The sequence below is a fragment of the Passer montanus genome, unplaced genomic scaffold, assembly GCF_014805655.1.
Source record: "Passer montanus isolate IOZ18808 unplaced genomic scaffold, ASM1480565v1 scaffold18, whole genome shotgun sequence".
Classification (NCBI taxonomy): Eukaryota; Metazoa; Chordata; class Aves; order Passeriformes; family Passeridae; genus Passer; species Passer montanus.
Genome location: NW_024365381.1, coordinates 8,360,120 through 8,373,938, shown reverse-complemented (window position 1 = coordinate 8,373,938; position 13,819 = coordinate 8,360,120). Strand labels below are relative to the sequence as shown.

The 13,819-nt window shown below is 44.3% G+C and overlaps 1 protein-coding gene across 3 annotated transcripts in view; it reads right to left on the bottom strand.

Annotated features, from left to right (window-relative positions):
- Nucleotides 1-11,663, bottom strand: part of SUSD6 (sushi domain containing 6) — an 83,188-nt gene extending 71,525 nt beyond the window's left edge. Inside the window, exons 1-2 of one of the 3 annotated variants that reach the window (XM_039705011.1) lie at nt 11,555-11,663; nt 1,773-1,865 (exon numbers count right to left, since the gene is read on the bottom strand). The gene's annotated coding sequence lies outside the window, so the exon portion shown is untranslated. Of the gene's footprint in view, nt 1-1,079; nt 1,114-1,772; nt 1,866-8,533; nt 8,810-11,554 lie in introns of those variants that run through there. The other 2 variants (XM_039705010.1, XM_039705012.1) reach the window with 2 other exon arrangements.
- Nucleotides 11,664-13,819: the final 2,156 nt, after the last annotated feature.

Genomic DNA, 13,819 nt, shown 5'->3' with positions numbered 1-13,819 from the left:
CATCAACAAAGAGTTGGGATTTTTAACTTAATGATTCAAAAAATAAACACACACATATAACCATCAAGATATACATTAAACTGAAGTGTAGAAGTACCACCCAAGAGCAACCAAAAAAATCTCATAATATTTAAGTAAACATTCCTAATGAGGCCTTCTTAAAACTCGAAACTTTGCACTCAAGGTAGCAGTTACAGAAAACAAGGACATCAGGCAGGCACAGAAAAAAGAGAGGCAGCAAAGGAGCTTAATGCCTTATCAATGCTAGAGGGTTCTGAGGGGAAGAGGGCGTAGTCAGAAGAATTATCCCTATCTTGATTAGCATCAGAACAAAGGCTCATATTAGTTTGTCTGCACTAGGACTCCCCTAGAGTGCTGGATAATAACCTTCTTGAAAGCATTAAAGGGATTTCCTCCCCACTTCACCCCCTGCAATCTACACCCCTTCTCTAAAGGGGGATAAAAGGATGAGGTCCAAATAACAGCTTTATGTTTAATTCTCTGAAAGACATATCTGGGTAGCTTTTTACAACTAAAACATCAAATAATACCCAATATATAATACCCAAGTAAGATCCTTCTGTGATAAGTTTTCAAAGGTAACACTTGGGAGCAAGTAGGGGAAAAAAATCAAATCAAAACAAAACCCATTTTTTGTTCAAGAGAAAAGGTCATATAGCACAGGTGACTTATCATGCATGCTTAACTCTGGAAGGCAGGAAGGACTTCAGTAGTTTCTTCAGCAAAACCAGGGAGTGGTACAGGAGTGAAGAATACAAGGGAAAAAAACCACAGCTTGTGGTATCTGAACACCACAAAAGCCAGATTAACAGAGGAGTAAAGAAAATGCTAAGGCATAGTTACAAAGAAGTCAGAACCTAAGAACATTTTAGAATACTTCCTGTTTCAAAAGCTAGAGATGCTAAAACAAGTGGCTGTCTCACTGCAGGATGACAACATGGAAGGCAGCATATTCTGCCTTCAGTTTACAGAAGAGTCGTGGCATTTGGACAAAATGCACATTTTAAAAGCAAAAACTCAGGAAAAAAACAAAGTAACAGCATCAGCTTTCATCTTACCTGGTATTGACACAGGCTGGCATTCAACAGTTTTCAAGTTAGGCAGATTATACACCCCTTCTCTAAAGGGGGATAAAAGGATGAGGTCCAAATAACAGCTTTATGTTTAATTCTCTGAAAGACATATCTGGGTAGCTTTTTACAACTAAAACATCAAATAATACCCAATATATAATACCCAAGTAAGATCCTTCTGTGATAAGTTTTCAAAGGTAACACTTGGGAGCAAGTAGGGGAAAAAAATCAAATCAAAACAAAACCCATTTTTTGTTCAAGAGAAAAGGTCATATAGCACAGGTGACTTATCATGCATGCTTAACTCTGGAAGGCAGGAAGGACTTCAGTAGTTTCTTCAGCAAAACCAGGGAGTGGTACAGGAGTGAAGAATACAAGGGAAAAAAAACACAGCTTGTGGTATCTGAACACCACAAAAGCCAGGTTAACAGAGGAGTAAAGAAAAATGCTAAGGCATAGCTACAAAGAAGACAGAACCTAAGAACATTTTAGAATACTTCCTGTTTCAAAAGCTAGAGATGCTAAAACAAGTGGCTGTCTCACTGCAGGATGACAACATGGAAGGCAGCATATTCTGCCTTCAGTTTACAGAAGAGTCGTGGCATTTGGACAAAATGCACATTTTAAAAGCAAAAACTCAGGAAAAAAACAAAGTAACAGCATCAGCTTTCATCTTACCTGGTATTGACACAGGCTGGCATTCAACAGTTGTCAAGTTAGGCAGATTAAACTGACGATTCGGTGATGATAGGTTGATTCACACACCTAGAACTGCACCAAAAAAGTAGGTATTAGCCCTGTAAGTACTAAGAAAGGCACTCTGTCACGTAAAAGAGCAGGAGGCTTGAGGAGTGGAAGTGGTTCTATTATGTTTTTAGGACACAGGCACACAGCTATGCTTCTGGTACAGGTGTTACTCACAAATTCAGATCTGGGTCTCAGATATACTGCACAAGCTACTCAAAAATCAAAGAATATCTAAACTATCCTCACACATTCCATTTTAAAATCTCAAGAATAAGAGGAGAACAGTTTCAAGTGTAGCAGAATGTTACCAAAAACATTTTTCAGCAGCATTCAAGCTTGCTTGATGGGGTTTTTTTCAGTGGGACAGAAACTTCCCAGAAGTTACCCAAAATACACATATTAAAACTACTAAAATCAAAATAATAACTACTAAATAAAACTATTTAAATCAAGTCCAGCTATCAGATACACACAGGCACTTTCAGTGATTGCAAATACTGCATACTTCCCAGATAAGTATAACAGAAATTTATTTCTACAGTGCCAAAATTCACAGGTATGTTTCATTGTCCCATCACTGTATACACTCTTTTTATTCAGCATTACTACTAAAAATCCCAATACTTAAAAAGATGGTTATTAATAAGGCAAACCTTCTCCACTTTGGGAAGTACAACAACAAACTGAGAACTGGGAAAACTGGTCATCTAAGTGAGAGCAAAAGCTGAAAGCTGCAGCTGAAAGGAATTTTTGTCTAGCCTGCTTAAAGATCTCCTTTGTTGCTAAACATTTCATTGTCACATTTAAATGTCAGCTTTTTAAGTCACAGAACTGTGCAAGCCCTGCAAGACAGGAAACCACAAACAGACTTGAGATGAAGGTTCTCACAGCTAATGAAATGAAAAGCAAACCTAGCAAACTGCTCTTCACATCTCCGATATGCTTACAAAAAGACACAAACCCTGATCTTACAACCTTGTTCCCATGAAATTCTTTTAAATTAATCTCTGTTAGTAAGTTTGTGTGGTTTTGTGGTCTACTTATATACCAGGGCAAAGCTTGCAATGAGTCTCCAGCACGCTTTTGTTGCACATCACAGAATGAGTCTGCAGCATTTCAGGATCACGCAGCTCTTTGCAATAGTGCTTTAGCTTATAAAGACATACTACTCGATTTTCCTTAGGGGAAAACAGGACCCTCCCTTTCCTGGAGCAAGCAGCATGCCCTTTTTGGACTCTGAAAAGGAGTGAGGGGCCCTCTGAGAGACGCTGGCTTTAAAGCTTTCAGGATGATCGCACATATGGCCACTGGCTCGCCGGTGGCATATGCGGCAGCAGATGGAGAAGTGAAGCTTTCATACCCTCTGAGCAATGCTCTGCAATTCTGACACTTCTCTTGAAAAGCAGATATGTCAATCACCCTCCCAGGCTGGTGTTTTGGCAGAGAAGAGATTCTCCTCTGTCTGCATATCAACACCAAAGGAAAACCTATACAGGGTATTTTAGAGGCAGTTTCTGTCTTAGCTTTCAAATACAATGAATCCATAGACAGCAGAGAATGATAACTTACTGCTGTCTGCAATGAACATCAGCTGGCTTTCGGCTCATTAGAGAGCAACACATACCCAGTATGCACTTTCCTTTAAAGGAGGGATGGGGGGAGGTGTTTTAATTAACATTAGTGCACCTTACTGGGTCTAACAAATAAAATGTCTTTTGAGAGTGGTCGGCACAAATGGGCTCCAATACCCAAAGGGGATTCTAACACAGTCCCCCCATAAAACTCTATTAGTGGGAGCTGCTCTAATATATTGTCCTTCAAGACCTTTAAGAAGTTATTTACAGAGAAAAGAAAATCCAAAGAGCATAAATAGGTCAAAGACATTCAAGCATTTCACTAATCTATAGGTTTAGCACTACACATACAAACTATAGCTCTTTTCAAAGAGAGCAGCCTTTAACAACTACTGTTAGAAATCACATTACAAGTCTAGCTATTGAAAGATCTGCTTTTTATATAAAGTAAGATCATTCTCAAGCTCACTTACAGGAATTGGAGGGCTGGGAAGGGTGTTGTTTGGTTTTGGTTTGCTTGCTTATTTTTTAAAGACTTAAAACCCTGAATTATCCACAGGGTTTTCCTCTTAAAACTTATGTACCCCTAAAGGTCCTGCAGAAAGAGATTTAAAATATACCAACATAACTTCTATCTTCATTCCCAAACAAGCTGCGAACTTGGTTTTGATCAGAAATTCTTGCAATTCTCACTCATTTTATTACAAAATTCCATTAAATCAATGCAAGGAAAAAACAGGAACAGCAGTGAAGCACAGCAATATCATAAACTGTGAAGAAAATTAATTGAGGAAAAATGTAAATGGCTTTAAAGTTTTCCAAATGGTCCTGGCACTTCTGAAGTCTAAGCTAAGGGAGCTATGAACAGAGACACAGTACTGAAGCTGGTTCACTTCTGAGCATGGGGTTAAAATGGAGCACATTTCAGCCCTGCAAAGTTCAATTGCCTACAAGGAAGTTACTCCTATGGCAAGTGTACACTGTAAGAATAAAAGCCATTCTACTCTGTAGCACAAATATGACGTGGCATTTTATTTACCACATAAAAATTATTCCAGTGGCCAACTTCCCTTGACTCCGCTCAAAGCTGTACTTTGCCTTGCTACAAGGTTACCACAGCAGTGATGACCAACCCACTCCACTCAACACTCACTTACACCAGGAAGCCAATGCACTGCTGGCAGGCTGGCTGCCACGCCAGCAGCTCCCCTCAGGGAATCACCAGAGTGACACCAGACACAGAGGTCCCTTGTGCTGCAGACAAAGTTCTCCACGCACACTCCACTTCTGGAGCTTGCCCACTGTTCAACATACAGGAAAAGACAGAAGCTGGGGGGACAACAAGACAGTGGGAAAGAAGTAGGGGTTTTACACCTCTAACTCCTGGTCCTGCAGCTCTTCAGCGTGAGCTTCCTCAAAAAACTTTCTGCAATTACTACACATAAATATTTAAAATAAATAAATAAGCAAGCAAACAACAGGCCAGGCTTTCACTGGTCCATTATTAGCATCACTATGCTTGGTCTGAAAACAGACTTTGCAGACTGCATCACGCAGTAAGCCATGTGAGAGCACTAAGCTTCCTGTGAGAGAGTAGTAGCTGCCACTGCTCAGTAACAAAACAGCCAGCATATGAATGGCAGATGAAAACTTTTTCTGATACATACAAAAGCTCACTTCCTGACATTTATAGGAAGTACTTCTACTGATTAAAGTTAAAATCAATTTTTGCAGCTGCATAAACAAGACTTCTAGCAGAGTCAGGGAAATATCATCTATATTAACTGCAGACCAGCAAAGCCAGATGAATTACACAGATGGGCTTAAAAAGACAGAGTGCTTCACTAGAGTAACCTACCTGTTCCCAACTACAACATTCTGTGTTGGAGGTTAAACTGTTACATCTGAAATAACTCTATTTGTACCCAGAGTAACTTAATGACAAGAGATTAAACATGTATGATGGCATTTCTAAGGACATGACACTTGTTATAACAACTACACATAATTGTAGACTACTGTATTTGGCAAAAGAAATCTACTGTAAGTAATACCACAATACCTTTGCTATATATGGGTTAATTTTTCCCTTTTCCTGCTCTAGGAAATGCCTTCATGTTTATATTTACATGATCCTAAAGCAGAATTCAACCCCTGCTGCCTCTTCTCCCTCCTTCCCAGTCTTTCAGGCAAACAGGTTGTGGGACCAACCCTGCCAGTGAAAGATGCTTCTCCCAGCTAAGCCTGATCAGCTGGGATCAGCTGGTTACAGCAGCCAACAAGTGGCTCAGAGGGCAGAAGAGCTGCAGGGAGTCCCTGTGCCAAGCAGAGTGCACAAAAGGACACAGTCCAGGAAACTTTGGAGCAAGGCTTCCAAGCTACTGCCCTTTCATGCAGTTATTCATAGATAATAGGCTTCTCTGGAAGTCTCTTAGGCAGGCAAAAAGAGAAGCAACTTTCAAAAGGGGGAAAAAAAATACAACAGCAGTGGCCTGACACAGACCCCAAGTGCAGCATCCAACCTTCCTGGACTGACAGAGGCTAACAACTTACATCCGCTCGCTCACAAAAGCAGAACAAGCAAGAGGCATATTTGGGTGGTACAGCAGTAGGCGGCTGTGCTGTGAGCCAGTACATGGATAAAAAGCAGAAGTGACGCAACGGGAACAGTCACAGAAACCCAAATCTATGGGTAGGATGGGCAGTGAAGAGCTGAGGTTAAGACCATGGCTTCTCGAGGAAGGAGCAAAGCAGCAGAAAACATGGGTAGGATGGGCAGTGAAGAGCTGAGGTTAAGACCATGGCTGCTCTTACTGAGAGTTGTAACAATACTCGAGGAAGGAGCAAAGCAGCAGAAAATAACCCTGACCCCAAGACAGAAGGAATTCCACCAAAACCACTACCCTGCAGGCAGGACACACATTTAGTGACTCCAGTTACCATTACTTGCTGACTGCCCAGGCAGCTGTGCTCAAGCAGCCATTTCAGTCCACCTTCACACACTGCACTAAATATAAACTGCTGATAACCGTGTGCAAACTGTTTCAGCAGAGACACGGAGCACTGCACAACTCAAGGACACTGGGTCCTCCTCAAAATCTGCAGGTGGTCAATTTGCATGACAAGCAGAGAGAGAAGGGTCAGAGCCAAAGTCTCTGCTACACTTGTGGTTGGCAAATTTCTGCCTCCAGATTAGTACTTTCCCAGACCCATACTGCAGAGTAATCTGCCTTTAAAGAGGATATGGGGGCACCTGGGTTTTGACAGAAACTTGTCTAAGAGGAAGTTATGGCCCCCTTATCATGTTCTACTTTGCTCCACAGTGACCTTCAATTTTAAAATCTAGATTAAGCTGCAGATCTTTCAAGCACATCCTTCACCCAGCGGCCCTTAAAGAAACATACTTTCCTACCTTCAGATGGTACAGTCTTTTCTAGTGATCCATAAAACACTCATTTAAATAACAGGACAAGCCAATGTAAGAGGGAAGATGAAACTGCAAACAAGAAAAATAAAAGTAGATCTTTCTCAAAGTTTTGCTTAGAGAATTACTGCCAGAAACAATATGAAAGTTAGCAAGACACAAGTGTGATCTGTAAAGCTGCCAGTGCCACAACAGGCCACCAGATTACACTGCTAGAAAGAATTATTCTCTCTTCATCAAAATATGCCATCAAAAAAGCATGTTGTGAAAAGAAGAAAAGGAGGCAGTCTTGCAAAGTGATTTATGGCAGACACCTGAAGAGGAGGTGGATGAAATCAACGATAAACTACAGACACCACAGAGCACCGATCCTTAGAGCATTGGCATTTAATATGTAAATTCCTTCTCTGCTTAGGCGTTTTGCCTCCCTTTGATGTACACAGACAAGTTCAAACTAGAGATGAGAACTGGGAGAGCTTCCCTTCTCCATTATCTCAAGTTTTTTTCTTGTCTAAGCAACAGTTAAGTGCTCCAACTATATCACTTTTGCCTCTGTTCAGAGGGGAAAAGAAAAAAAAACCACTAGAAAGAGAAGCATAACAAATATTATTAAAGGAGAGAGTCAATGTTTTCCCAGCTCTGATGCAGATGTAAGCAGCTAGCTGGTGCCCGACAGCTATAGCGCAGCCTAGGAGAAGAGAAAGACAAGCTGAACAACAGAGGATGGCAAAGACACTCTGGAAAAGATCCAGATGTCTCGAGCTTAGTCCTACTGCATGAAAAATTAAGGAGGTTAAATACCTCCTCTTAAGAACTTTTCCTGCCATTGTTCTGACCACGACCCTTCCGAACAAGCCGCATTGCTCCAGAAACCTTAGGAATTACGGTGACAATAGATTCCTGCCAAGAGAAGCACCATTACATAATAGCTTTTATGGGAACACGCACAAAAAGCCACTGGGAAGCACAGACAAGTGCAAGATCCTCTCTGCCCATCGGCTCAGTTTAGCTCTTGACTACTTCAGAATATTTTAAATTTATATATTTACTTCCTTTCACCCCCTTCCACTCAACAAAATCTGTGTTACTGTAACTACACTGAGATCACGTCTATTCCCCACAAAAACGTAACCCCCTTGAGAATACGCCCACTTGAAACTACTGTATTTGCATTAATCTGTTTAAAAGAACACTACAAAGCTGAAAAACTGTACCACTATTTCCATTCGTGTATTAGAAATAAGAACAATTTATTATGGTATTTTTTTCATCCTTTACCCAATTTTAGGGATACTTAGAACAATAATTGCTTGTCGGTTCTGAGAAGCCTAGCACGGCTATTTTTGAGTTCCAGGTCTTCCACGGGAGATTGCCCATAGATTTGTTACACGCACATGTAGAGGCTCAGCCTAAGCACTGCACACGTGTAAAGGCAGCTGCTAGGGAAGCTCTGACCTCTGGCCAGTGTTAAAGCACCACAAAGAAGAAAACAAAGATGAAAACCTAACAAACACAAAGTTTCTCACGTTGAATTGTCCGCAGCAGTGCCTCCACTACCACCTTGATCTCAGACACCGCTTTCCCTGTGTCTCCCCACGCACCCAAAAGCTCTACGAAAGGAAAAAGCCAAGCCCGCGGTGAACGCTTATCCGCGGTTACTTAGGGGTTTTAAATCCTAGAGGTTCATCCCGCACCAAGCGAATCCTCACGCCCGAAGCCACACACACACTTTGAGACCGCTGAGCTCAGAGGCAGCCCGGCTCTGCCGCCACGGCCGACCACCCGCCGCGGTGACACGAGGAGCCGCAGGTACCGCAGGTGACATTATGTAAGGCAGCCGGCCGGGCAGCGCTCCCGCCGCAGCCCCGAGAGCCGCGAGCTCCGCGCGGGGCCGCACCCGGGCAGGGCTCCCCTCCCGGGCCACCGGAGAGCGCCGCCGACACCTTCCGCCTCCCGGCCCCCGCCCAGCACACGCTCCGCGCTCCCCGGCGGCGGGCCCGGGGAGAATGACACTCAAAACGGGGGCGGAGCGCGGCCCGGGAGCGGCGGCCGCCGCTGAGGGAGGGGACGGGACGGGGCGGAGCGGAGCGGAGCCGAGGCCCACCGCAGGCAGCGACGGCCGCTGTTGGGAGCCGCGGGAGCGCTGCGAGCCTCCACGCCTCTCCGCGGGGCGGCGTGCGGCTGCACGGACACGTGGCACTCGCCCTCGGCACCGGAGGGCAAGGGCTGTGAGCGGAGCTGGAGCCCGCTCCGGCCTTTGCCGCTCCGCAGCCGCAGCGGAGAGCGGTATCGCACAGCCCCGGCCGCTTCCTTGCCTGCCGGCCCCTTCTGGCCGGGCCGCGGGGCAGCGCACCGTGAGGGTGTCCCTGGCCTTGGTCGCGGCTGCGGAGCCACCGCAGAGCCCGGGCAGTGCGGACACTCGGCCACGGGCGCGCTGCTGGCCCCGGCGGCACAGAAGCCGTGCCGGCGCTCTCGCAGCAGGCACACTCCTGCCAGCCCGTTCCTGCCCTGTCCCAGCGGCTCCCCTGCTGGCACACCCTTCCCCTGGTGACAGCCTGCCAGGGCAGCACAGGCAGCACGAGGCGCAGCGGGGTCCGTCCCGCTGGGCAGCACCGGCAGAGCCGGACTGCTGGCTGAAAGGTCCCGGCTGGAGGCCACGCTCACGCTCGCAGGGGTTTAGTGCATGCAGGGGTAGGGGGATGCTTACGCCCTGCCACCTCCTCCCTCTTCATCTGCTTTTTACAGCTGCTCCCAACACAACACTCCTGTATCCAAAAGTGCCTTCAGGGAATCAAGGAAGGATTCCTTGCTTTGCTTTCCTTTCTATTGCTTGAATTAACACCTACCTTCTATAGATCTGCTACATTATTCATATTTTGCTGTGGAGAGTGAGCTCTTCTCCCTCTTCTATGGGGAAGGAACCATATGTAGTTCTACTGGGAAGATGAAGGGAAGTTTACCTACTTTTCTGCAGTAGTACAGTGACCATTCATAGTAAAAGCCCATAACAGGTTGTAGCTTACCAATGGCTTACCATCATTTCATCAATGTAGGAAATGAATATGATACATCACAAAACATTCCCTATAAATACTCCCCTTGTAAGCACTTCAACACCAAAAAGCAGGAAAAAACGACATCATCATCCAGAATACATGCCTAAAGGCAGGAAGGAAGAGTGGGAGCTTGAGCTGCACACAAACCTGCTGATTCACACAGCTGTTCTTTTTGTGACATCTCAGATGCAGTGGTGGAAGGCACGGAGTGAAAATATTGGCCTCTGTTTTGCTGTGCTTTGATCAATTAGTGCAGCTGTCCTGGGCCTGAAGGAAAAGTTCAGACACCTTTGTACCTCTGAAATAAAAGAGTTGTGAAGAGGCTCTGAAATAAAAGAGTACTGTGAAGAGTACTCCCTCTGCTCGTGGCATTAATGCACAGAGAAAGGTGTCATTCCTGGCAAATTCTCACTAAAACGACCTCTCTCTAGAGGCTGATTCATCACATTTTTGGCTTTAACCAGTTCAACTTTTTTAAACATTTAAATATTGTTTTACTTCTATACATTACTTTGTTTCCATAATTTTCATTCATACATATTTCTCTTTATAACTGCATCAAGCCATAATAAAAAACATTATATTCTTCCTTTGAGGCATCAGATAAAAAAAAAAAATAAGCACAGCCAAATTAGTGTATCATAGAATCACAGAAATCAGCATTCACAGACCATCTTAAATGTCCAAAGTATCACACAGGCATTAACTAATGCCTTTTACATTGGATTTGCCACACTGCATCAGACCACCAGCCAGTCTAATCCAACATCCTGTTACCAACAATAGCCAACTGCCAATGCTTCAGAGGAAGTAAATGCCAGCAACTGCCCCCAAAACAGTTACATCCTTCTTCCAGGCAAATGCCTGTGACCAACTGGTTCCAATCTCTTCAGGCTCCAGGCTCTGAAGAAGGAGGTGAAACATTTTCTCATTATTACATGTGTCAACAAAGGAAGGTTGGGAGCTGCTACCATCAGAGCACCTCTCCCTAAAGCACAAAGGGTCTCAACCCAGGTATTTTGGCACAATTTTCCTAATGTTTATTTTCCAGCTGCTTGAATGGAGATGAAAATCAATAATTCATTGAAACATTTCATTTTCAGTAATAGAAATTTTAAAGCATAAAAGCTGCCAAACTCCACCAGAAGGTCAAAGCATGCTTATTTTGTGTGGCCCCACCTGATTAAATAACTAATTTTAATTTCTTATCCAGTGGTTATGGATGTTGCTTTCACTCCACAGAAGAGTTTTACTGTGACATAAGTCCTAGTCTATCAATACACTCCTTTCTGGCAGAGACACGGATGGGATTTGGTCAGACTCACTAGCACAGGGCTGGGGAAAGGGCAGTGAGACAGCCCACACCACATTTAGCCCTGGTTCTTTTGGCAAACCTGCAGCAGTGAAATGGCAATGGAAGCTGGGCTAGAGAGGACATGTTTTACAAAAATATAAAACATCTCTCACAGTGATGCAAATGCATACTGTTCTGCACACCTTGACAGACCCCACAGGGACAGTGGGTGCCCTCCAGATCCAGATCTCTGCCATTGGATTAATCAGATAAAACAAACATAGTTTTAATCCCAGACTTGAAATTTGTATCCTGCCATTCAAAAAGCCTTTCACAGCCTTGTGAAAACAAATGGTACTTCTTACCCTCCTGCACACATCTGCCCACTCCTTCCCTCCCATGGTGGACTTCTGTAGTAAGTTGATGCTGGCTGGATTCCAGGCACCCACCAAAGCCCCTCTGTCACTCCCCTCTGCAGCTGGACAGGAGAGAGAAAATAAAACAAAGGGTTCATGAGTTGCAATAAGGACCAGGAGAGATCACTCATCAAACACCAGCACAGAAAAACCAGGATAGAATGATAGATATTAACTGAATTTCTTAGTTTAAAAAAAAAAAAAATTAGAGCAGGATAATAAGTAAAATAAAACCTTTGAAACACCTTCCCTCCACCCCTTCCTCCTTCCTGAGTTCTACTTCCTCCCCCAGCAGCACAGGAAGACAGGGAATGAGGGCCATGGTCAGTTCATCAGCCACAGCTTCTCACACTGCACAGGGAGAGGAATCCTTCTCCTATTCCACTGTGGGTCACTCCCACAGGAGACAGGTCTCCATGAACTTCTCCAGCCTGAGTCCATGTCACAAGCAACACCTCTCTGTGAACTGCCCCAACCTGAGTCCATCCCACAGACAACAGCCCTGCTCAAACTGCTGCAGTGTGGGTCCCTCTTCCACGGGGTGCAGGCCTTTGAGGACAGGCATTTCCACCATTTCTAACTGGTGTTTAGCCTTGATCAAAGGCACATCCATCTGTGGAGCCACCAGGGATTGGCTCTGCTGAACATGAAGGAAGCTTATAGCAGCTTCTCACAGCAACCACCCATGTACCCCTCCCCAGTGCTACCTAAGTTTGGCCATGCAAACCCAATACCACTTCAAGAATTACTGAACTCTGTTCAGATGCCACATATGTAACATTACTCCAATTTCAAAATAAATTCACTTCTGAGAGAAGCCATTGATAACATATGATTTCTGATGGTAGGGCTCAACTAGAGTAAGTCTCATGACAGTCTAAGCACTATCAGAGGAGCAAAAACATAATCTAAGAGATAATGTTACTTTAGACTGTCACACAATCTATCCTTGGCCATGAGCCTTGGTAATGTTACCATCCTATGTGACCTCCTTTTCCCCTGCAGCTGAAGAGGGAGTGCTGTACCTGTTCCATGCCATTTGTTCTCTCCCCCACATTGCTGCCCAGCCAGCAAACCAAAAGACTAAGACAGCTTCACTCTAAGGAGAGGCTGCTACAGACACCCTGAGCTCCCAGCTCATTCATCAGACTTTTTGGTTTCAGATGACTCTCTCACAAAACCTTTTTTTCTCAGAGAGAGCTCTTACTGCTAAGATGCAGGAGAACTACTCACATTTTTGTTTCCATCAACACCCCACATCCAGATTCCAGTGGGAAAGCAGGTAGCTGGCATCACACCAGAGCTCCTTCTGTTTCTTGGAGCTGCCAGCATGCCAGGCCTCATTCTAGCAAACAGCATCTCCCACTTGGGCATACATGACAGCCACACACACCCTTGTTCCTCCTTTGCCTTCTTGCTGCTAACATCTCTGTGACCTTTTCATTGGCAACTGTTTGAAATGGGATTTGTGCAGGAGTAAATCAGTTTTTAAGCGCTTTCAAAATCCTCACAGCCCATTGGCCTCCTGTAGACTATACCTCTCTTGTTTTGCTTTCATTTTTTCTGCACACATCTCCTGGCCTGCTAGCCCTCAGTTACACTTCTAGTATCAAACACTGGAATCCACGCACATTTTTTGTGTTTGGCAGGGCATTATTCATTATTAATACTCAGAGTAGATGTAAATAGAGCAGCTCATCTCCAAAAGACTATTAAAGCAACATGGGAAATACAAGAATAAAAGGGTAACCTTGGCACACCATCCACCCTTTTGCCTTGTTAGGGCACTTGAGTTCACAGTCTGCTGATGAAGAACAGGTAAGACTAAACCTGGCTATGAGCATCATCCTTGCCCTGACAATTCCCTTCTCAGAGTACCACAAACATGCACTGCATTTATTTATTAAAAGAGATTTTTTTTATTTCTGTGACCTGAAATGCAGCATATAGTTGTGGAGCAGTCACCAGGGCTGTCATGCTGTCATGGGAGCAAGAAGACTCAGATCACAACCTGGAGTTTGGGTCTTGAAGCTGCACTACATTTGTTCTGTACATATAGGCCTGTACCAGAGAAGCTAAAAACAAATCATCTCCTGGAAACTACCCAGAGCTTTTCTCTCTGAGGGAAACAAATGAGGCCTTAATTAATTTTCTTTCAAATACAGCAAATTGACTTCTGCTCCAGTTGTGCTAGTTTCAAGCCACACAGCACAA